General features: G+C 43.6%; 1 protein-coding gene across 2 annotated transcripts in view; it reads right to left on the bottom strand.

Annotated features, from left to right (window-relative positions):
- The window catches only part of LOC111565026 (cadherin-6-like), a 90,933-nt gene extending 66,878 nt beyond the window's left edge, over nt 1–24,055 (bottom strand). Inside the window, exons 1-2 of one of the 2 annotated variants that reach the window (XM_055006966.1) lie at nt 23,689–24,055; nt 12,859–13,053 (exon numbers count right to left, since the gene is read on the bottom strand). The gene's annotated coding sequence lies outside the window, so the exon portion shown is untranslated. The remainder of the gene's footprint in view (nt 1–12,858; nt 13,054–23,688) is intronic. The other variant, XM_055006965.1, reaches the window with a different exon arrangement.
- Nucleotides 24,056–24,273: the final 218 nt, after the last annotated feature.

Genomic DNA, 24,273 nt, shown 5'->3' with positions numbered 1-24,273 from the left:
AATCTGCCCATTTGTGTTGTGTAAAAATGTAAAACAATGAAGTCAATTTTCTGAGGTTTTCCTGCTGCTGTTTGTGTGAACAGAAACTCAAAGCTAAAAAATTAACAAAATGTTTGCCATTCATTTTATTTATTGCAATATAACCAAAAATTAAACTGAACAGAGTCCATGCTGATCATATGAATGATGTATTGTGCTCTAATTTCCTTCAATAACAGTCTGTAGTGAACCTCTAATTGGATCTGTACAGGCCTTTAACAGCAACCCCAACAAGACCAAACTTCCCAATGCCCTGCAATCGATGTAAACACATCACCTTGGGATTTTTGAGACACCAAAACAGGTATTTCTAGAAAAAGATCACAGCAGATAATCATCAGTCGCAGCCATATTCCTCATACGGATCCATCATCGTGAAATCTGTACTCATTAAAATACCAGAGGCGGAGGGTTTGAGTGATCAAATGCGGGTCAAACACAGAAACGAGACCGAAATGATAAAAGCAACTCGAAATTTCACATCCCCATGAGCCCTCATATACATTCATGTGCACACACCGCTGCACTGTATGTTGAATGTCAGTCATGTGATTGACGTGCAGCGCTGATTGCTGCCTAACCTGAGAAACATCAGATTAGAACTTTTTTTTTTTTTTTTTTTTTTTTTTTTTACACATCAATGTATGCAGCTTACATCTTTCCCAGCATGTGTAGAGCTACTTTATCTGCATTAAGCCCCTGAATCAACATCTAATAGAGTGCAAGTACTGGACGTGGAGCGTAAATCTATCTTTTCCAACAATCTCCTTCGGCACACTTTGTTATCGGACCCAGCAGAATGCCAGCGGAGACCCTGGGCAATGTCAACCCCAGTTTATTACCTTAAGATCAGTGTAAAGATACCCAACAAAATGACTATTTGAAAATCTGGCGGCCCTGACGTGGGCAGCCGAGTATCTCTCCGGTTATTTCTCCCAGCCCGTCCTCTTTTCTCTGTCCTCCGAAGGCCAGCGCCGGCGAACGGAAAGAAAGGGAACAAGAGGAACGGGAGGAGGCGGCGGAGGAGGGTGGGTAGAAAGAAGGCCATGTATTATGCTTTTGTTCTCATTATTCCTGGGCGGCGGGGCGATATCCAGGCCGTCCTCAGCTGGGGGTTTGGTGGGACGGTTATCAGCGGTGTCCGTTAGGGAGCATCTGCAGAGTTCCTTCATATCGCGTGCTCTCAGAAGGCGTCCAGACACCAATGTACGACAGGTCTGGTCGGCTTCCCCTTCGCACGGCATGCTGGGGGGACGATGAAACGCCGTCTCCGGACAAGAATTAAGTAGCCTGACCTGCATACAGGAGTGGAATGGGAAATGGAGCGAGAGAAGAGGAAGAGGTGCCGGGTTGCTGCTGTCACCACGTTTAGTGTTTGCACAAAAATCCACAGAAATGAAGCAAAAAATTTTAAAAATAATAGAAATACCCATCAAGCAGTGTCACAGAACCACCGCTGAGATCCAGCACAAACAGATGCTTCGCCTGCTTTGTAGCAACTTTTTGTACGGGAAGGTTTGATGTCGGCTGGGCGTCTTTGTTAGGCTTGATAAACAAAATACAGTAGCTGCATATTTCACTTACTGTGCCCGTCTGTCAGAGTCGAAGAAAGATTCGGTTCAAAACATAATGGAAAAATTGTGTTTTCAGCTGTTTGGCTCGTCTGTTCCACCGGCGGAGGTTCATAAAGACGCTTCGACTGTCTTGTTTACTTTTGCTTTCAGAAGCCCATCGCGGGGTTCGGCGAGGCCACAGACTCCAGAGTCATGTAAAGACTCTTGCTTCTTTCGTACCCAACGGAGAGCGGCTCATAGTGGGCTGCCCAACATCACAAACTTCATCTATTGTACGTGGCGTTTTTCAGAACAAAAATGCTTCACACAGTGAAGAAGAGAGAAAACGGGAATAAAGGAAACAAAGCAACAAAAGAAAATGGGAATCTGGTACCATTCTGGCTTGTTTACTTGCTACTTAAGACCTCGTCCTCATGAGTCCACGTTAGAGCCATAACAGTTTATTGACTGTTGGCGACTATTAAGTTAAAAAGCCTAAAATCTCTGATTCTAGTTTCTTAAATGTGAGTATTTTCTGGTTTCTTTCACTTCTGAGACACTAAATTGATACAGTTCTCATTTTGAGATTTGAAATGTTTCTCACCATTTTCTGCCATTTTAAAGTCCTAACAACTAATCGATTAATAATTAACCGATTCGTGGACAATAGAAATAGTTGTTAGTTGTAGCTCCATGTGTCATTATTTGTGCAAACTTTTCCTCTTTATTGGGGAATTTTTCATGTTTTACAGCCAAACAGCTTTTCTCGCTGTCAGGACTAGTAGTAAGTATAGATGTACATGCTAATCCAGTGTTCACATTCATCCATCCATGAGTACAATCAGGGCTTTAGCACACTGGTTGACTTCTATGTTTTAAGCAGATGTGTATTCAGTTTTTGAGCAAAAACAAATGATGATTTCCTTTTTTGGATTCTTAATCTGACTAACAGTCCAAAACTCAAAGATTTGAAGAAGTTCAAGAGTTCACGTCCCTCTTCAGTCGTTGATTAAACCTGTAACAACTCATCTCTGAAATCAGAAGGGTTGTTTCCAGATAACTTCCTCACAATTTTTTTAAAGAAAATTTTGTAAATTTTGCAAGAAATTGAAATGTGAATTAGGCTTGTTTCCATTAACGGCTTTGGAGCAAATACATTTGGTTGCTTTATTACATGGCTGTAATAAATGACACAACAAAACAATTATTTTGTTTGTAGAAGTAGAAGAAATAAACAAAACATTGGCCATCTACCAGAGAAAAATGGAGAGAAGTCTTCTGGAAGTGTTTTCAATTTTGGAAGATAAAACTGGAACCATTTGCTACGTCAGAACTTATTCAAAAGTGTTTCCGTGACCCATGAAGTACATTAACTCTTTTTGGAAACCTAAAACCACTTCAAGGGAGTAGAAAAACTTTTCTTGGGAGTTTTTGTTTTTTCACATCCATCTGTTCCCATTAACTTTTTCTATGTAATACTTAACAATGGACATAAAATGTGTTACAGAAACACGTTACAGATGTGCAGATCTAATCCCTGCCTTCAGCTTGAGCACACCCGCTCACCTAAAATTAACATTTATGTATATTATTCCTTTTTTTCTGTGATTTTTGCAAAATTTTACCTGTAATTAAACAAAACAGGTAAAATGCAAATAGAAAAAAAGGGAAAAAAGACACATTTTCAGTACTTAATATTGATAATTTTTCAAAAATAATGGCAAGTATCTGTAAAAATATTTATATTTTGGCTTATTTAATTAATTGATTAAGTGGTATTTCATGGTCAAGCTTCGCAAAAGAGCCAATTTGTCAAAATACAGACTTTTTAAAGGCCAATATTTACAATTTTGGCATGCTAACATGTACATTTAAACTAGTTTTTCTGGGATTTTACCAACTGTTATCTGTAATTGAACAAAACAGAGAAAACCTGCAAAATGAAAGGAAATTGTGAAAAAAAAAAAACAAAAAAAAAAATTGTCTATAATAAACTGCTAGAAAAATGGCATTTGTATGGTGTTGATTGCTTATTTTACTCCTGATGTGTTCCGGCATATAAAAAACATGTTAACAGGACATTTTACCAACAAAAACAACAACAAAAACAAAAACAGATTAATGATAAACTTCAGTACAGGTTCCCAGTTTAGGATTGATGATTTTGGCCTTTTAATTAACGTAACTCCACAGCTGTTAGGTTGCTCTGGTTTTTTTTTGTTTTTTTTTTTTTTTTTTGCACCGATAAGACTTACTGATGGCAAATTCTGTGCAAACTAGATGACCAAAGTTGAGGTGACTTTTGAACAGGAGAGATGCTGGGTTGGAACCTCAGCATCCAGAACACAGGTGCTTAAAGTTGGACATCAGATGCAGTTACCGTGACAACACTAAGGGGCAAACGAGGAGAGAGAGGGGGGCATTGAAGGAGAGGCAGAAACGTCCTGTCAGAGCAGCGTCAGCAGTCAGGCTGGGAGAGCGGCCCATCCATTACGCTACCTGTCTTGCAGAGGCAGCCCAGGCATGCCCTGTTTTCCCCTTATGAGGCAAATTGAAGCTGGGGGTTAGGTCCCCTCTATCTCTTTTCCCTCATGCGTTGCAGTTTATAGCAACTCCCCCGTCACCATCCCCCTCCTCCAGCCTCGCCGTCCCATCACCATCACCATCACCATCACCATCACCACCCCCCCTCCACCACCTACTTTGCTTGCACAGGCCTGAGCTGATATGCATTATCGCAGGGCTTTTCACTGAAAGCCAGTCACTTTGCATGTGCCCTCTGCCTGGCTCAGCACCGACTCCCAGGTCAACAGTGCGTGTGCTGATGGAGGCAGGGGAAAGTGAGATGGACTGTCAGGCTTCTTAATAACGCCCGTGGAGGAATAGCCTCTCACACTTTCTCTAAACTCACATGGCTCTGTTTCCCATCCAAATTTGCTGGTTGATTTTCCCTTTCCTCTCTTCATCTGTGTTTTCCCCTCTTATTTTTCTTCTATTTCCCTCCCTCCCCCACCCTTCCAGCTCCCAGCACACTCGACTTTATGAATTTACTTAATTGACGCTGGTGAGGAGCATGTGGGACACTCAGCTATTGATTTGCTGTAGGCTTCAGCGTGGTTGGAAATACCAGTCGGTCTCTGGGGTAGCCTCATGAAGCTTTCTACCTCCAGTCCCTCAGCACTGGGAAGCCGGCCTTTTCAATAGATTTCTTCATAATGTCACTGTGGAAAGCTAATGCTTTCCCTGTATGGAGGGCTCCGCCGTCCCCGAGGAGCGCTGGCCCCTTGACCACATTTGTCATACCCTGGAAGCCATATTGTACAGCTCCCTGCCCTGATAATTCTCTTGACAAGAGACCACGACTAGGAGTAAGTCAGCTAAAGCTTTATTTTGCTACGTCAAAAGATGTCATGGCTGGTTAAGAACGTCGCGGTGCCACATGCAGCCCGGCGGCAACGGAAAAACGCTTGCCGCTCTATATTTGTGCTGCACGAGAGTGAAGCTGGAAGAAAGATGAAGGGAGAGTGAAGGAAAAATCAGGCTTCTTAAGACTTGGATCCAATGGCGCAAATATAGTACTTTAGACTGACACTGATAAGGTCTCAACACAAAGAAAGACTTGTGGACTACACAAATACCCAACATATACACAATTATTTGGAAGAAACTGTACACTTTAAGAATCTATCACCATTTGCAGATGATATTACTGTATACTGACCATTACTACCACTATTTTGGGTGTGCTTACTTCTAGTTTAGCTTCCAAATGAGGGTTATCTAAAGTATGGCTGCATGACGTTAGAAAAAAAGTTGTTTTTCTACATTATATAATGTAATTCTTGGATGAGTGTTGATGTGGCCTCAATACTACAATGAAAGATCTGCCTTAACTACACTAAACCCAACATATACACAATTACTTTGAAGAAACAGTCCACTGTGAGCACCTATCATGGTTTGCAGATGGTATTCCTGTATACTGACGATTAATTCCACTATTTTGAGTTTCATTACTTTGGACTTTACCTCAAAATGAAGGTTATCTAAAGTAGGGCTGCTTAATTGTAGAAAAAAGTTGAGTTTTTCTGCATCATATAATGTATTTCTTGGATTAATGTTGACATGGCGTCCATATTATAAAGCAAAACTTGCCTGGACTACACTAAACCCAATGTAGACACAATTATTTGGAAGAAACTGTCCACTGTAAGCACCTATCACAGTTTGCAGATGGTATCACCATATACTGACCATTACTGCCACTATTTTGGTGAGCTGACTCTAGTTTTACCTCCAAATACAGGTTATCCAAAGTAGAGCTGTATGATACTGGAAAAAAGTTGAGTTTTTCTGTATTATATAATGTAATTCTTGGATTAATGTTGACACGGCATCCGTATTACAAAGACTTGCCTAGACCACACTAAGCCCAACGTAGACATGATTACTTGTGTCTTTCTGCAATATATATTTTTGCAATATGAGAAAATAAAGCAATTTTCACCAGATTTGTGCCAATGTAATTCTTGGATTATTGTCAATATGGCCTCAATACTACAAAGAAAGACTTGCCTTATCTACACTGAACCCAACATAGACACAATTATTTTGAACAAATTGTCCACTGTAAGCTTTGCAAGCATCGATTACAGCTTGTAGGTGGTATAACTTTATACTGATCATTAATCCCACGATTTTGGGGTGTTTACTATTAGTTTTACCTCCAAAAACAGGTTAACTAAAGTAGGGATCCACAATGCCGGAAATAAATAAATGTGGTTTTTCTGCATTATATATATTGCAGTATGCAAAAATAGAGGAATGTTCACCAGATTAACTGAACTGATTTAACTATTTGGAAAGAATTCCTCGTTCTAGAATGACTGGGGTGAGTTTTAGGGAGTGTAACTGCATCAAAACTGAAAAAAAAAAGCATTTCAAAGAAGCTGAAAACATCAGCTTAAAGTCTTGTTTTTGGTAAAAATCATCCCAGCTACACACAACTGATGCTGCATCACTTTGTGCAACTAAATCTTCCTTTTCTGTCTGTCTTGCTCATTTTGCTGTGCACATGTGCAACCTGCATGTCAACAAATTCTGCGTTTTTTAAATAAAGTTAAGTAAACTGTGTATCCAAGGAGCCTTAAATCAGAGCAAATTATGTTTAAAGACAGACTTCTCTTTGTAGATTAGTTGCGAAAAGAGTTAACAAGGTTCTGCTGCTTGCAATCTGTGTCTCAAAGTAACTGTTTTGAGTAGCCACGCTGTTAAAAAATTAAGTCTAAAAGTTGCAATGAACTCGACTTCGAAGGAGGAACTGGAGCAAAACTGTGTAAAAAAGAGAGAATCTGTGTTTCATCTTCCTCGAATGCCTGTTGTCTGAGGTGATTTTTTGAAAAAAGAAGCCACAGGTCTCGTCTTCCCCTGTTTGCTTTCTCAGGGAGCACCGTCATCATAATGAAGGTGTGTAATAGAACATGACACCATAATTATATTCTCCCAGTTAAGAGGCAGTGTTTACAACAAGCACAAGACTGCCTTTATTTTCTTCCCTCCTCTTCACACCCTCTCTCCCTTTTTGTCTCGCTCTCTCTCGCCTTGCCCGACTTCGCTTCGTATCATGTGCCATTTAATTGCATTAAAAAAAAGAAGAAAAAAAACATGCTTGATGAAAAAATGAAAAAAGTAAATTGCTTTAAATTGCCTGTCACAGATTGTGTGGAGTCGCCGTGGAGCAATAAGGCTTCACGCATTGTGGTGGGTGCCGGGTAAGCAAGATTAATGCTTCTGCTGCCAATTTTTGAATGCCCCATGATTCTACGCTCAAAGAATTGCCTGGGATAACATTTTGAATCAGAACAATTAGTTATTAAATGTATCTATCGGCTTTATCGAACACGGGACCATGAGGATAGAGACGGGGGCAACGTGAGTCACACAAATGCATTCATCAATACATATCGGATCTGGCTGCCTAATGGCCTTTTCTGGTGCACACGTGCTGCTCGACAACAAAGGACCTTTTGTAGCCTAATCTAGACTTGGTACTGACCCCTTAGATTACAGCCGCTCCTGTCTCACCTTCTTCTACCTCTTCCAGCTTGTTTTTTTTTTCTCCTAACGAGGGATATGAGCGACATGGCAAAGCACCCTATCGCGCCTGTTGAGCCGGAGACTTCCACAGCAACCCAGAAAAACCCCCGGGGGTGCAATTAAAAGTGAGAGAGGAGAATGTCAGCCAAAGAGGGGAGGGGTTGAGCGAAAAGGAGGGACGAGATGCGGAGGAAGGCAAGAAAGATGGGAGGGCTGGGTGCCACAGGTAACGTGGTGGCGTTACAATCCACAGAGGAGGCCCTTAAAGGCTGCTAATGTGTGCAGGTTGTCGTCTTTGGCCGCCATTCACACTTGGAGAAACTACGCTTGACCCAAATCTGGGATTCGCCATTCGTCTTGTTGCTCATGTGGGTCAGTGGTTCACAGCCGAGTTCTTCCCCCACATCTTCCAGCATCTGGATGAGCTTTTGCTCCAAATAAAACACAAGCTTGTCGTGTCCCTTGTCACTGCAGGGACACGAAATGGATGCAGATGAGACCAAACAGAAAAATTCTCCCTGTCAATATGTATTGATCTCTTGCTTAGCTGGGAAACAGTGTCTAGACACACTGTTGCATTGTTTTGAAAATAACTTTACCCCGCTCCGATGTGATGTACAGGCAGGCCTCACAGATTAAGGTGAGGAAATTGATCACTGAAAGGAGATTTCAGACAGATGTGGAGGGGGTGGGGGGGGATATTAGAGCAAAGGAAAACATTTCTAAAAAGAAAAAAACAGGATTGAGGAGGACAAAATCATTGTCATAAAACGCCGCCGAATAAACAGCTGAAAATCCCCAGTCAAATTGGAATGCAAAGCTGAGCAGAAATTCTTGACTGAATGTCAGCGCTGTAGTGCAAAACACCTCCAGTCGAAAATTAGGATTCAACCTACAGCGCTGGAATAGCACCAAGATTTAGTTAACGGTTCTCTGAGTCCCCTTTCTGCTTCTAAATAGCAAATCAGGTTTCCCTCAAAGATGTGGAACCAACACTCCCCTGCACAAACATCATCCACAGCCAAAACGCGTGAAAATACAAATCTACGAGCCAAAATTTACACTCCAACACAAAACTTTGCAGAAATGCCTTTGTTTTTTAATGTTCTACATATGTTTAATTAAAACAGAACTTCAAACCTTCATCCTTCTGTCAATAGACTGTTACTAGAGGTATTGCATGTTAAACCGTCTGAACTCCCAAGCAGCTTCTTGGTGTTTTTTCCACATTTTTTCCACATCGTTGGATCATTTTTCACCATAAAAGTGAAGTCTTGCACCTCGTGACTAGAAGTAGGGAGACCTCAAACATGTCTTTCATGCACTATAGCATACTTCTAATGTCATAAATCATTAAAAAAATAAGATTTATTTTCCATAAACTGAAAAAAATAAAACTGAAAGATGACACCAAGAAAGAAAAAACAGATAAACAAATGGTGTCTCTACATACTATAGATATTTTACTATTTACATTTCAATTTGTTTTCATAGTTATCTTTTATGTTCGCTGTGAACACAATGCCTGCAATTCAGTCAAATTTTTTCCATGTGAATGTTGGCCGCAGATGAGTCACTTATTGCTTCTAAGTGCACCAATGGTCGCAGAATTTTTAGTTTTTTCAGGATCTACAACCAAACCATTAATTATAGGTTAATTATTAAACAAGACATGTAGAATGAAGTATATATTAAGCAGAATAATGACAGAAATCCGTGTTCCCCACGATTAGGTCAAAACCGAAGGATTCTTTCTGGTTTCACAGGCTACTGGCTCTGAGAGTTGCATCAATTAGTGCGTGCAGAATTATTTTTTATATATATATATATATATATATATATATATATATATATTTTTTTTTTTTTTTTTTTTTTTTTTGTTTTATGTTTTTTTTTTAAAGGATCTAGTACAAATTGTCCATTTTTGGTCAATTTTTAAATAAGACTGGAGTGATGTGAAAGTTGAGATTATGTTCATTTTCCTGACAGAACTCCATGCAACACCTTCTTCCATCAGGAACCTTGAATTCTTTCTGTTTTAAGAGTTTCTCATTCACTTCAATCGTGTAATTTTGCAGATTTTTGAACAGGTTTGGAGGTTTAGAGAGTTAAATGAATCCTGATACAATAAATAAATGTAAAAAAAAGAGCTACTTTGGCTTTGTTACAACTTCATCTTTCTTTCTTCTGTAGCTTCTGTAGTTGTCTCTCAAGCAAGGTCCCGCCCACGGCACTATCTGATTGGTTACTCGGCATAAGTAATAGCCCATCAACGTTAAAGGATAAATGTTGAAAGGAGCCGAACAGTTAAGCATATTTCTTAAATTTTGACACCAATATTTCCTTTTGAAACTACATTGGTTTTTAAATCTATTAACTGTATTGGGAACAGGTTAAAAAACAAAACAATACCGATGAGTGGTAAAATACTGAGTATTGGATCCAGTAATCGGTCCAATTCCTACCAATAGATATCTAAAGAAACACTGAGAAATTAGTTTTTCATTGCAAAAACTACACATAAATCCTTAGTATGAAACACACACATTGTGGACTTTACGGTTAATCAATTTCCCGATCACACATGACACAGATGTGACTCTGTGGCTCTGAGTGGATGACAGTAATCCAAACAAATTAGCTCATAGTGTCAGACGCAGGGTTAGCCCACAGCATTCATCCCGGCGCACCGCTCCAGAGCTCACTGCAAACACATTACCTTGCCTGGCTGCCCAAATGCATACCAAATAACCCATATAAATCATACAATCTGGGCCAAGTCAATGAGAGCTACTTTGCCTGTTTTCTACTTATTTCCTCCCGTGCCATCATTCAGCCGAGCTTGCATCACTCAGTCTGAAGCAAAAAACCATCGCCGGAGTGGCCCAGTTAAGAACCCACAGAGGGCTCCTGAAGTAACCATTCCTCTAGTGCACTTGATTTTATGTCTCCACAGTCTGGACTAAATTGCGGGTTGCCAGCTCTCGGCACACTGCTCCGTCTTTCTGCTCGCTCCCTCCTCATCCCTTCTCCCTGTTGTCACTTTGACAAAAACAAAGATGGGCCTCTATGAACTTGCAGCAGTGTTTATGGCTGTGTTTACCATGGAGTGACAGAGCGGCTGGAAGAGAACCCTCTAAGCACATTATTTTAAAGGGCCTCTCCTCTCCAAAAATCACTCCTTTCCTGGCTCTCCTAGTGTACTCAGGGTAGCATCATTTCGCTCTAGTGCCAAATAATGACTGGGTTTTGAACTATGTCACTGTAAACAACAGAGACTCACTTTTCTTTTTTTTTTCTTTTTTTTTTTTGAAAGCAAGCGGTTTCTGATTCCACTTCTGAGAATTAATTGACTAAATGGGAGCTTAAAGTCATTATCTCCTCTTGCCAGTTCCTCAGCCGCCGTGCTAGGGGCTAATAAATGGAGGTTTGATTTCGCTAAATGTCCTCTCGCGAAGATTAATAACGCCTAGTAGCCCCGGTGGCAAACAGATGTGGTCATCCTCGCTCCGACGGCAGAACAAATGGGCACGAGACATCCTCTCACATAAAGAGCAAAGAAATAATAGCTTAATGGCATTCATCCGGGGTTCGCAGATGTTTGCTTTCCTGTGTGCACATGTTTTGTCGGTGGTCTAACACCGCTGTCATCTGAAGAGGGGGTTGACAATAATAGCAAAACTGAAGGGGGGGAGGGATGGGAGGTCCGCCGGCTTCCTGCTTTCCCCCCACTGTGGCCTTTGTGGCAATACACTGGTGGTTACTGGAGCCTCCGTCTCTATGCAAATCAGCATTTCCCAAGTGTTTGCATGTCCCGTGTGCAGTCAAGCGCACGAGTCTTGTGCGTTTTTTTCTTCTCTCTGTACATTTAAGCCCTGCAAAATCTGGAGCAAAAGGCCAGAGCTGCATCAGTGGAAGGATAATATTCACAATAAGCCCGGTGATTAAAAGCTGTTATTTCTATATCAATAACGCTGTTTGCCTGCTAATAATATTGCCCTACCAGGATATTAGATCACGCCGGAGCGGCTACTTTTAAATGAATAGTGCGCCTCCACAAGCAGATGCATTGATTGGACTACACAAAGGTCAAACTTGGTGCAATGAATTGAAAATCAGCAGAGGAGTTGTGTTCCCACGTTTCTCTCGGCCTCCCCTGTTGTGACAATTACATGAGAGGGAGCGACGTGGAAGCACATTTCCATCCAAGCGCATATCGACTGTAACAGCGGGTCAGCGGCGATGCGGCCACAAACACAGTTGTCACACAACACTAAATAATACATGGAGCTAAAACAAAGACATCACCCACGCCTAAAATATGGCCCTAATAAAAAGGGCCGCACGGAGAAAATGTGTTTCCCCCCCTCATGACTAAGAGTAATGACCTTTCCTCGAAGCCCACCATAAAATAACACGGCGACAGTTAGGAGCACCTGTTTTTACATTATTAATAGTGGAGACTCTCAGAAGTCGGAGACGTGCACTGATTTCTCCGGCTTTTGACTCGCCTCAAATTGGACAAAAATTCGTCTTCGACTGCACCCAACTAAAACCAGAGAGGCAGTCGAGTGTTAAGAAAGCCATTTGTCACGGGCAGGACTTCAGCTCAGCCTCGGGATTTAAAAAAAAGAGGAAAAACAAACAAATAAAAATAGCACAAATTGCATGAATACCGTTCAGGAATAAGTCACATAATTTGCGATGGCATCAGAATCAAATGGCGCATATACATACATATTTTCCTGAGCCGGCTTTTCATTTCACTGCGATACAATTCTGAGTGGATCCTGCGGCGTTTGCTGGTAAATAAAGATCTTTTCTGCACAGTTCTCAGTCCAATCACGTCAAAAGGGATTCGGGCATCCTCTGAGATGAACAACAGACGGCCGCGATCTGCTCTGACCTTAACTGTGACTCATGTTTATTTACCTCGGCTTGTTATCCCTGAGGGACGCCGGGGCCTCATCACTGAAATGAGCGCTGTGATGGGCTGTTTTTTTATTGTCACTCTTGGGGGAACGGACGACTCTAATGAACAAAGAAGCCTGATTGATCCGAGTTAGCATTTGATTCCCGAGCGCTGCCGAGACGCACGGTTTCGACGCGCCCACATGCCAGTGGAGCACCCCTTGAACTTTGCTGTACACACATCTTTAATCACACTCACCTTTTTCCTCGTGGCTGGTGTGACTTCCAGCTTATTTGTAATTACCGAGCTCCTCAGGGGGGTTTGGCTCAACAACAGACCCGGCCATAGGTCAGGGAGAGACACTGTAGCTGGCCATATGGGCTCCGGGGCCCAGGGGCAAGAGAGTTGAGGGGTGGACGGCGGCGGCGCTGGCAACTGGGGAAGTTACCAGAACTGTGGGAGCAGGAGATTGAATTATTCGGAGACAGCCTTATCAAGCAGCGGCCACATTGCACTGACGTCCTCAACCCCAGTTTCTATTTCCCATTTCACACCTGGACTATTGCCAGATAGGATATGTTCAGGCACCTCGTTTTTTTTTTCTTTACCCCCAGATTCACAATCGCCAGGCACCAGTCAAAAGAGGGCATTATCTATCACCACCTTACCACCCGCGGCACCCCCTCTTACCTCCCTCTCCATCTGTTGTCACCCGAGCAGCGCCGTGTTATTACAGATAAACAATCAATACTGTATTAACGTGGAGGCTAGCTGGAGTTAAACAGGCAGACGAGGGAAATAATTCAAGCCAATGTCATGGGCAGACTTTAAGCAACAAATCCCGCTCATGAACCGCACACATACATATCTATATATTTATATGAATTCAGGTTCCCTTCTTTCATTATCCTCAGGCGTCATTTCTTTGCGTTTGAGGTCACTAGATACATTTCTTTTCCTTCCTCTCCTCACTGGTCACAGAATGAAACTCCACTGCATTAAAGAAGTAATACCCTACTTTATAGCAAAGGTGACCATGGATATTGGAGAGCAGGGACCCATACGATCGATTTGGAGCGAGGAATGGAAATTTTAACATGATTCCCAGCCAGGCATTTTAACTCTGGGAGTATTGGACCTCCACTCTCTCTCTCTCCTCTCCTCTTTTTTGATGATTGCTTCCAATCCAACTCCAAAAAATTTCTGACGACGTCTCTATTTAGGGTAAAAAGTGTAGGTGGGGGGAGATGGAGGTGGGGAAGCCCTGCTGACAGCTGTGTGGTCCCATTCCTCTTGTATGCTGCAAATTTGCATCTACATTCCCAAAGCTTCCCCCCCAAAAAAAGAGGAACAAGAAGGCTTTTTTGTCCTGTGAAAAAATGAAAACAAAGGCGTTCTTATGAGGAGGCCTAGCGAATAGTCCCCACCGCTCCCTCTCCCAGCCTGGAATTAAATACTCTTCATTCCATCCTCATTCATTAGCCCCCCACGCCCACAACCTTAACACCATACGGGGCTATGAAATACTTCGCACACACACACACACACACACACACACACACACACACACACACAAAATAAAGGAGCTGGACTTGGCTGAATGATTGCGGCGGCTGTTTACTAATACTGCTGCTCACTCTGCTTTATTACACAGTGCCAGGCTTTCCATTACTGCAAAGGGAGAGAGAGAAAAGGAGGAAGAAGCTGAAGAGGAGGAGGAGGGTGAGGACAGAACAGAAGAGAGAGAGAGGGAGAGACTGCCAACGTCAGATTAAAAGAAAAAAAGAATGGCTCAGTTGATTTACACCTTCATTACTCTCCCCTAACTCTGCTTATTGCAAATCATGATGCTGCTTTATGAGCTGAATCCTCTATTACGACAAGGCCGGGAAGACAGTGCTTTAGTCCATAAAGCAACCGTACAGTAACCGCCACCCGGCAGTGCCCGGCCCACTCATCCTACCGCCCCAGCTGCCACAATGTGAAGGGAAGCAAGACAGGAAGAGACCGAAAAAACTTGTACCAGCGCACAAAGAGCCCTCCTGCCACCCAAGATTTCCTCTGAAAAATGACTTAGCGGGTACAGAGTTTGGAAGTGTTTCATGTTAAGTGAGCGCTGCCATATTTGAGTCAACAAACACAGGGAGGTGTGTGTTTACAGCCTCTCTAACCGCTGAGGATGCTTTAGAGGGGGTGTATTTAGATAGAGAGCTGAATATATATATTTCTTTGAGGTGAGGTCCTCGGAGCGCACTTGCTCTTTTTCACTGCAATGATTGAATTTGTGTCTCCGTGTGTGGCGAGCACGTCCAAGAAGAAACGGTGGAGGAAGCCTGGGTGCAGGACCTAATAAATCAGTGGATGGGTTGAAGCGTGTAGGTGAGCGCCGGTGTCAGTGTGCTGATGTAAACAGGCCGCGAGTGCACTGGATGGAGGTTTGTTATGTGTATGTAACATGCTGCTCCGGCATGGCCTGTCTGACTCCCATCTGGAAGAGGGTTGACAGAAAAGTTGACAGATGCTTCACCAACGTCCATTATTTATGAGACCGAGGAGATCCACACTGCATTTCACAAGTAGCTGCTGCTGCTACTGCAGGTCGAGTTCTGACGTGTTCGCGGCGTGAACACACACCTGCTGCTGCCTCGTGTTTATGTGGTGGAGAAGGCTGGTGAATAGGTGAATGTAGATGTTTGGGGTTTTTTTTGCACAAATGCTCAAGTGTGCGCTTAAACACTTGTGTTTGCACACTCATTCCAGTGCACCTAAGTAAGCACTCCACCTGCCTTTGTGAGTTTAACCCCTGACCTGTGGAGTGTCACTAAATCCCTGGTAGACAGGGGGCCCTTCAGCTCCCGCATGGAGGACCCAACACCACCAGCAGACTCCAGCTCTCTTAAAACCCACTTAGAGGCTTACAGCTGGGAGGCCCGACCATTGGATTGAATTAAGGCTATGATTAATTGAATCTAGTGGTGTGTAACTTGAGTGACTGATGTCTCGTAGGACCAAAGGTCTAGACATAATGCTCCAGAATAAAGCTATATTCATTCATTCTGTGACATCACAGGCAGTTTGAGTACGCCTCAGGCATGAATGGTTGCCTCTAATATTATTGCTCCGAGTGCCGCTTTAAGCCCAGTACCACCACCGGCAGCACTGCTGAGCACCGATGTTAATGAGAGGCACAATATAATTAATACAAATGGAATGTTTAATGCAATTTTTCCATTTCAAAGAAATTCCCCTGGCATCTTTCCCAACAACGAATTTGACTGTTGCATTGTCCTCGGGCAAACAATAACCCAAGTTTGGCATCGCCTTCATTTGATCAAACTCAATTATTGCAGGGCGCTTAAAGCTCCTCCAGAGCAGAGTCCAGACTCAGACGCTGCCTGCAACTTGAAGGTCGTCTGGCCTAGTTTCTCTTTGACGGACAGCAGCGTCAAACAGTAATTGGAGGCCTCCGAGACCCGAACACATCCGTTTGTCAGTTATTCATGTCAGAGCACAGTGTTCAGCTGCTGGGGGTCTTGAAGAATGACCTTTTCTCAAAGGGGACAGGTTTCCCCGACTGTCTGAGAGACGCCCTGGGTATTATTCAGCCCAAAACTGTGGCGCGCAGTTATTACTGCACGTCCCATGTTGCTGCAGAAAGCTTGTATTGTGTCCTTCCCTGAGGAATATACAGTCCCAGAGTGGAACACATGCTTTGCTTCGACAGGTAGCTTGTATGGAGGTCTTTCTGTTTCTCCTGTTCACAATGAGCCATCCTAATGTTTTGAGAGGAGCCAAAACAATGGCGGAAACCTCTCTTTTTCACTCCCGGGATTGAAAGTAAATAGGACCTTTGCTGATGTGTTTGCCTGTTCATTTACAGCACCTCAGAATACAGCCTGCCCATTGTACCTCACTGGGGGAAAAAAAAAAAAAAAAACAAGAAAAAAAACTCACAAAGGCATTCTGCAGGACAATAGCGCAGCAGAGGAAACAGCCACACAATAGAGTCCAGATATCATTCACAACATAGACAGGAGACCATTATCCACAGAAGGAGGGGCCTGTCTGAAGGTGACAGGTTTGGGAGGCAGAGGAATTGTGCACACAGTGCTGCCACCAACACAACAGCCTCCCTGAAGCCTAACCTATAAGGACAGGTTTTTGCAGCGCCAATGCCCGCTGGGTTGAGGTGTTACACGTCATCCGCAATAACCTGGATCATTACTCCTGGAGGCTGTTAGAGGGGAAAATCACATCACTCTGCTTTCACCGCTGCCAAGAAAAATTGACACGCTAAGAGTCACATAAAGGCACACCTCAATATGCACACGCACGGCCTAGCCTCGACAACCGGCCGACCAACCAGCCGCCGTCTCTCGCAAACAAACACTCACATGTAATTACACACCCGTAATCTATCACATACTGCCAGCGGTGTCTGGAGGGTTAACACGCCAAGGCATCCCAGCAGTGTCCCACCAGCCAGCGTTTGCCTGAAGCTGACAGCTCTCACTGCGGCTGCCTTGCAGGAGTAAAGTAAGCATCATTATCGCCTTGTCTTACCATACCTCCCTCCACTTCGCTCTTTCAAAGTCTCCCCTTCTTTCATCCACCAACCCGACCCTTTCCCTTCAGTGCCTTCTGTCTTCATTGTGCTCCAGTCAAGCGCTAATGCTCCTTGTCCTGTGGCTGGACTCTCTGATCTCCTATTACCCTCTTGTCATCTGACAGTCAATATTACCCCCTCCCCTCTTGTTCCTCTTGCTTTCATAAAAGTCTCAAAAGTCAGACATGTTGTCCACCACCACCACCACCTCTTCGTCTTCATCCTCCTCCGCCCCTTCGTGCACTTGCTCGTCTTCCATACACTTATTAACTGGCTGTCATGTTCAGCAGCCTTCCCCCAGACAGTGTTTAGCGTTCCTCAGTCCACTTACTGCAGCCAGAGTTAAGCCTCTGGGCTTTGCACCGACAGGAATCCAACTAGAGGGGAAAGGCAGGACCTGCGGACATGATCTGTCTGCTGCACTCACTCACAATGTTTCTCCTGAACCAGCTAGCTGAAGGCAGCACTGGAACACACACTACGAACACGACATCGACTCCTGGAGCACTTTTTTCCCCCCTTACTGTAGGACAACATACAGCAGCAGTTGACAGAATGGTTAATATTAAGGTGCTGAATTCAATTTCGGTCGTAGGACAAAATCTGGACACTAAACCTCTACAAGTGAACTGAATTCTCATATCTGTTTTGAAGTATATTCTCATCGTGCATCACTAATATGTTTCTAATCACCACATCTATTGCAAATTGATTTTACTGCTTCACTTCACTGTTGATTCTTATCAGCTAAACAATCATATATTAGATGGGGTGGGACTTGTCATCCTGGTAACCCAGAACACTGGACTTCAAACATGCAGTGAAAAGGTGGTATTTTAACCCAAACTGAGACATTTTTTGTAACCCTGCTAAAGTAAATTTGGTGCGTAACATTAAAAGCACCCAACCAAGCGTTAAATCATGTAGTTTTGGTGCCTAGAGAAACCAGGAAGCAAATGAAAACTAAAAGTAAACAAATGGCAGAAAACAAAATTCAATTCTGAGAAGCGAATCCTATTTGGTCAATGGTAACAAATTACATTCCGAATATGCAGATTAGTTGTACAGAAACGTGATTTTGAGTTGTTCAGGAATGCAATTTCACTGCAAAATATTTGGAGAATTTGGAGCTTTGACCTGGTAGTTGCGGCGCCTAGTTTGAAAGAGTGACAGAGTCCAAGTTGCAAGGAACAAAAGGAAGATAGAGGCATAAACCAGCGACTGGATTTTCACCCAGAATACGAGGGTTAGCATCTTGTGATGGGCAAGACTTTGAATTTTCTCTTGTTGTTTACTTTTGGTTTTCATTCACTTCCTGGTTCAGTTTAGGCACCAAAACTACATTTGTGAGACACTTTTAGACAGTTGGTTAAGTGCCAGAATTACTTGGGTTAGGTTCAGAAAAACATCATAAAATACGACCCTTTAACAACATGTTTGAAATGATTGGTTGTCTGAAAAGGAACAACAGTGAAGCAGCAAAATAAATGGCAAAGATACGTTGATGAGACACATATTTGTAATACGATGCAAACGTGATCCCAAAATGCAATGACAATGCAGTTCAGTTGCATAGGAATATGACTTTGTGGAGACTGAATTGGAGGGAAAGATGATTTCATTTTCAAAGAAGGTATTGCAATAAAAGGCAATAAGTTTAAAACAGCAACAAAGTCTGTGTTACATGGTAGGAGGTGGAGAACCAGCGACCCTTTATTTACTGAAAACACAAAGTTTCCCAACCCGTGATCATCTAAAGATCATCAGTATTACAACTGAACTTTTCTCTCACGGTTTACTTTTGGTTGCACTCTGTTTCTGTTTCAGTAAAAGCACTACATTACAATGGTTAGGTTTAGAAATTTCACTTTTACATGCTAGTAGCTTGGTTAAGGTTTGGTGCCAAATGTACTTGGTAAAGGTTTGCAATAATGTCATGGTTTGGGTTAAAATACAACATAATATATGACTGGTTGGCTGAAAAAGATGAACAGTAAAGCAGTAAATGGCAAACATATGATGTAGTCTGGCAGAATGTAACTGGAAATGCAATTTAACTTTATAGAAACAGGATTATGTGGAGACTCAGTTGGATTTTTTATTAATTACAGAGATGTATCATGAAGTTTCGAAGCCTCACATCACATGGCACCACACTGTGATTCTCATAATGAATCAAGTTCTTCATCTTGAAATGTGCTTCATTTGTACCTTCACATGAAGTTCTATTTTCACCCCTGTCAGTCGTTCTGTATGTCAGCATGGCGTCTGAGAAACTCACGAACAAATTTCCATGAAATTTGGTAGCGAGATCAGCCTGGGGCCAGCCAACGCTTGATAAGATTTTGATAGTGATCTGGACTTGTGATTTCCACTATTACATGATTATTGTCCCCCCCCAACACACACACGCACATATTGGATATAGAGATTTAATTCCAAATCCAATCCAAAGTCTAACGGTATGCTCGCAGGGTCAAGATATCGATTTCACCTCAAATTTAAGACAGGAGGACTGCCTGGTGTCCTTGAAAGGTGGCTTCCCTCTAGTTTTTGCTCATGTTTTAGATGACACCTGAAAAAAGATTTCAGCCTCCACTTGGGCATTGTGGAGGAAGCTACAATACTGGATTTGTCATCTGCCCCTTCGCTCTCAACCCTCCCCTTCCCGGGGCAAATGGTGTAAGAAATGAGACGTGGCTGGTAGATAGACTTTCATGCCCCTGCTTTACCAGTGTCATTTCCGCAACTCTGAAATTGTGCCATGGTCTACAGGGCTTTGTTGTAAATCACTATCTCCCACTGTCAGACTGCAGTCTACTGCACACTGTGGATGCCTGGCTTTCTGCTGCCTCCTGGGTGACTAATATATCTTGTTAAATTGTGCTGAGAAGCGTGTGGAGAACTGTACACCTTCCCTCTTTGTACTGTGTTTGTTTGCTTGCATTTGTGCCTGTTTGTGTGTCTGTGTGTACCTGCTAGCAAATGTGCGCGTTGCGCCTCGTCTGTGCATCTGTGTCTACGTTTTCATGACTGAATAGGTAGGTGGGGGGGTGTTACTTTTGCAAATATGCTCGCTAAACTCCACAAGTCTGTCAGGCTTTGTTGGTAATTCAGTTAGATTGCTATTCGGCCAGCTTCCGCTCACCCCCACTACAGTGTCGGGAGTTGTGAAGCTATCTCTCAGCCACTTCATAATTAGAAAAGCTGTGGAGCCAAGCCACAGTTTGAGGGGGAAGAGGGAGGAAAAAAAAAAAAAAAGAAAAAAAAGCTGTTGGCAGACTGCATTATTCAACATTGGCAGCAATTTACTCTTTCTCCCACCCCAAAGACATGAATCTAAGTGATTTCATAGTCACATCCGTCCTAGTGTGCCATACTGTATAAAGCTGGACTCTTCTCTTATCACCAGTTCTTAAGCTACACACTGTACACCATCAGCCTCATCCAACACAGACAACACACAAACATCTCCGTCCGAGCACTCTGAAGATAGATTTACGAGTATATTTCTATGTAATTGGTGCTCTCCTACACAAAGCAGGGAAGGATAATTAACCATTGTTAAGTGAGGTATACTTTGTCTGATCCATGTGCATTTATCTTCCAAACGCACAGAGAGCAAAACTGGCCTTTTCGTGGGGGGATTTGTGCAGACTCTACAGTGATGTTCGACTCTCCTGGCCACCGTCCAGCAGCTCAAATCCCCTCTGCTGAAACCTGTCGAGAAACAGCCTCGCCGCGGCTTATAACCGTCCCGTCTAATTCCTGTGTCTTTTTTAGTCATAGCAAAATTCAATCTGGGACTCGGAGTTGACCTTCAGCGGGGAAGGTGACGGCGGCGGGCCCCTGCCGATAGCAATATAACTAGAAGAACACGTCACACTTTTCTGCCTCCTTCTGTGTGTGTTGGTGCGGCGAAGAAACACCCTTATTTTGGGTTTCATCGCAATTACGGTTCTGGTTGCTCCATAAATAGGCGTCTCTGAGGGGAATCTGTCTCATTAGTACGGAGCAGTTGCGAAATTGCCATTGTGCCTGCAGAAACGTTGCTCTAATGGTCACGAGAAGCCTCTAGAATTAAAAGACAGTGTCATGGTAGGTAGTGTTGGAGAGGGGGTTGGAGGGTGGGGGGTGAAAGTTGGAATCTGCTAGCAGGAGAGAGGGTGTTGCTCCGGAGGAGAAAGAGGAGGATAAGCGAGAAGCTCCACTTGGCTGAAGCAACTCCAGATAAATATTTGGCAGGAGGAAATCATAGGAGGAACCCCAGCGCACAGGCAACGTCATGATTTATTATCGCTTCTCACAGAGCGTGACTGATGCACTCAAAAAAATCAAGGTGCATCAGGCGAACTACAATGCCCAGCGGTGCTCTCCGACGCCGCCGTCAAGCATTCCGAGCACACACACACACACTGCAGAGCCACTCGCTGTACATGCAGGATCAACAAATGTCCACAAGTATGCAAACACAACAGCACAGGAGAAGGAAGGCCGCAGACATCACCACGGGGGGAATCGGAGCGGCCGCTGGGATATGATTTTATTAGCTCCAGATGCTGCTGCTGCACAGGACGACAAAACGTTCAATATTACGAGCAGGAACACATCAAAAATGATGCTGCCCATCTGGAGCACAAATAATGTAATCAACTCGGGTCACCGGTCATCGTCGTCTGGCCGTCGGGTAAACCCACCATCCCCGTGACGTCAGCGCTCACAGGGACAGGATGGAGTCGGCCGGCAGATTCAGACTTTCCTTTCTTTCTTTTTTGGAATCTCCCTTGAGCGTCTGACCCGCAGAGTGAAGATATTTGGGAGAAGAGACAGATGAAATGCGAGCGACTGTCTATTGTAATCTGAGCTGCGGTTTAAAAAATGCTGATGGCGCTGATGTGTCTATCCCCCTGCCTGTCAAATCAGTTCCGCAATATTGCTTTTAACGTCTTCATGGCGAGGCGCTCGCACAGCCGGGCGCCCCGTAAATACATATACACCATGTTATCCGTATGATCCCCACACACATGCGTGCGCTATTTGCAGCCGCCGTTAAATATTCAGTACCTGTCGTGTTTTCTGTATGACTTTGATCAGCTACAGATTCCACTCTGTCCCTTTCATCTCTGAACTTCAAACCGGCGCATGAAAAAAAAACCTGGACCATAAAAAAAACCCTGCTCTGGTTCAGACAATCTCCTTTCACCAAGCTGAATAGAATCAAATAATAATCATAAAAAGCAAGCAAGGAAGTTAACCTACTCCTATCAAATGTAAAGCTTCTTTATTTCCCACTGCACAGCTAAGGACTAGTTTGTAATTTTGAAAGCATGTGTGCAGTTGGAGAATGCACCCCGGGTAGTTTCACAACTCCCCCCCAAACAACTTCATGGTCGCCTCCAGGCGTATTACCTCAGGCTCACTTTGAGCCAACATGAAGCAGTAGAGGGGGGCAACAGTGAAACTTTTTCCAAGCACTTAATTCAATTTTCAGGATTCGCACAGGCCTCTTACATTCACCACACCTCTCCCACTCACCTAGCTGTCAATACCTGCAACTTTAGAGTAAAACAGCCGAGTTAATCCCTTTATAGTCCTGTCTGCATTATTCAAGGAGCACATTAAATATTCACAGCCACATCACTGATATCATCTTGTTGTCAATAACGCTGGAGGACATGCTGTTGGAGGGAACTTGAGTCAACTCCAGGAGAGCAACACCACAAGAAAAAAAAAGAAATAAAACAGGAATCGGGGGGCCTTGTTTTGAGGTGGTAGCCAAATAAAAAAAAAGGGCAGCAGAGCATCACAGCGCGACTGCAGGCAGCCACAGAGAGACAGTCATCCGCCTTTATCAGAGCACGCTGTCCCACCTGCATCGATTCACATCCCGTGGATCTGGCTGCAGCGAGATCATCGACGGAGGGGAGGAAGGAGGAGAAGAAGGGCGTGCGGGAAAACGAAAGGATAAAATCAACCTCACCGGGTTCGTGCGTAAAAGCGGCCAAGTTTCATACGTGACAAAAACGAGCCAAAGTGTGCGTTTGGTTTCGGCCTGCATCAGCTGAGCGCATCGCCGGGGCAAAACGTGGCTCGCTGCCGCTGCGTCGTGCGGTCGGGCAAGCAGGGACCTTCTGCACCAGGAGGGGCACCTTCCGAGGCGAGAATTACGCACGGAGGGGGCAAAAAGCACAATGCGCTAAAAGTTGATGGACCCAAGTTGAACGACGCGCATACAAATAAACTTCCAAACTCATTTCCAATTCAAAGCCCCAAGTTATCTCACTAATTAGCACGCAAAGCAAACACGAAATCTTGCCCCAGTTATTAGAATCTACACCAAGGCGCGACACAGTCATTCATCGGACGTTTCAAAAAAAAAAAAAAAACGCCGCAGAAGAAATAAAAGCGAGAAGTGGCCGCGGATGAGATGAGGCAGGGGTTGAGAAGAAGTTACAAGCGAAAAGAAAGAGGAATAATCTCACCTGATAGTGAAGTTTCTTCCAGATTTTCGTGGAAAAAGGCGCAAAAGCAAGCAAAAAAAAAAAAAAAACCTCGTCGGAGAGTATCCGTTCACTGCAGCTTTCCGGTTGCCCGTTGTTCCACCTCAACTGCGCGTCTCAGTCGCGCTGCATCAATTCTCGCTGTGGATGTCAGGGAGGCTGAGAGGCTGAGGGGACTCAACCCTCCCATTGGCTGCCATTCACAAGTCCCCAGCAGAACACGGCGAAAAAAAAACAGGGAGAAGGGGAGGAAGAAAGAGAGAGAGAGAGAGAGAGAGAGAAAACAAAACACAGAGAAACGCGCACACGGGCGACAAAAACAAAAGGAAGATGGTAGAAAAACGCAGATTAGAGCTCCGGAGCTGCTGCGATTCAACTGGCAGCCGATGTTCAAGTTTAACAAGGAGCTAAATGTCTTTGTGCTGCGTTTCCTTTACATCTGCATAATCCCTCATTAACATTTGCAGTCAGAGGTTGACTGTGGGCTGGAATCAATCAATACCTTTCTCTCTCTCTCTCTTTGTTGTTGTTGTTGTTGTTAAAGCATTCAGTCAGATTCAATGATGC

This window comes from Amphiprion ocellaris, chromosome 22 (genome assembly GCF_022539595.1).
Source record: "Amphiprion ocellaris isolate individual 3 ecotype Okinawa chromosome 22, ASM2253959v1, whole genome shotgun sequence".
Lineage (NCBI taxonomy): Eukaryota > Metazoa > Chordata > Actinopteri > Pomacentridae > Amphiprion > Amphiprion ocellaris.
The sequence above is the reverse complement of the archived record's forward strand: the minus strand, read 5'-3'. Positions and strand labels throughout refer to the sequence as shown.